This window comes from Arachis ipaensis, chromosome B03 (genome assembly GCF_000816755.2).
Source record: "Arachis ipaensis cultivar K30076 chromosome B03, Araip1.1, whole genome shotgun sequence".
Lineage (NCBI taxonomy): Eukaryota > Viridiplantae > Streptophyta > Magnoliopsida > Fabales > Fabaceae > Arachis > Arachis ipaensis.
In genome coordinates this window covers 126,205,577-126,206,677 of record NC_029787.2, presented here as the reverse complement: position 1 = coordinate 126,206,677, position 1,101 = coordinate 126,205,577, and the positions used below count along the sequence as shown (strand labels likewise).

Here is a 1,101-nt window from a genome sequence, read left to right as displayed (position 1 = left end):
ATTTTTAATTTTTAAACTTTTAACTCTACAAATTCAATAGTTGGTTCAATTTTAGAACTTTGGTATGCTTATAATATCCTATTTATTACCTTAATCCTAAGCCAATTATTAAACACACTAAACCACGGACTCACAATTCTTGATAGTGGTCAAGCTTCTATTATTTTTGAAAGTTTACACGGCAAAAAAAATTTGATTATCGTTAAATTTACTGTTAAATTTTATATACAGAATCGACGATTTTAAGTATTATTATCAGATTTATTTTGTTGAAGAAACACACAACGTTAATGTATTATTATTGAAATTCTAAAATTTGACGATAATTACCGTAGGTTTTAAACATTTTTCTAATAGTGTTAGAAAGTGCAGTTTTTCCTCTTAAGATTATTTTATTTTAGGGTCAAAATATTGATGGTTTAGTTTAGCTTGAGAATATATAATTAAATATTAATGTAAAATAGTTTATGGTAATGGTACACTAAACTAATATCTCTCTATATGTTTCTTGTTTATTTGTACATGATGATCCAGAAAATCAATAGAAAGTCAAACAATATGCCCAAAGTGGTTATTTTCTTGCTTATTATATATAAACCTAGATAATCATATAACAATAATGTCAACTCTTCACACTTGTATATATATGGTATAAGGCAAAGTTAAATTATGAAAAGGTATATATAAAGTAAGGTGACTTTACTTTTCTAACTAGAAGTTTAATAAGTGAAGGAATAGAATAACTCATTAATTTTTTATCATAGAGAATATTTTAATAATAAAAGAAATAGAGTAATTAATATAATGAGATAATAGAAAATTAAAAAAATGCTTCAAAAGCGATTAAAAATGTAACATATAGTTTACCTCTACTCTTAAGGAAAGAGGAGTGTATATATTTGAAAAGAGTTATGTTAGGTGTACACTAAAATTAGTCACTAAAATAAAATCAGTCATTAGTATAAAATATATATTAGAATATAAATACACATTGAAAATAAATTAAACCACACATGTATTTATACACAAATATATTGGTAGTTAATTTTAGTGGTTGATTTTATTGTACAAATAGCATTTTTTATTTGAAAAATATAAATT

The 1,101-nt window shown here is 23.1% G+C and overlaps 1 protein-coding gene across 1 annotated transcript in view; it reads left to right on the top strand.

Moving 5' to 3' along the window:
* LOC107631925 (toll/interleukin-1 receptor-like protein) overlaps nt 1-1,101 on the top strand; it is a 2,819-nt gene that overhangs the window by 1,155 nt on the left and 563 nt on the right. The window lies entirely within an intron of this gene.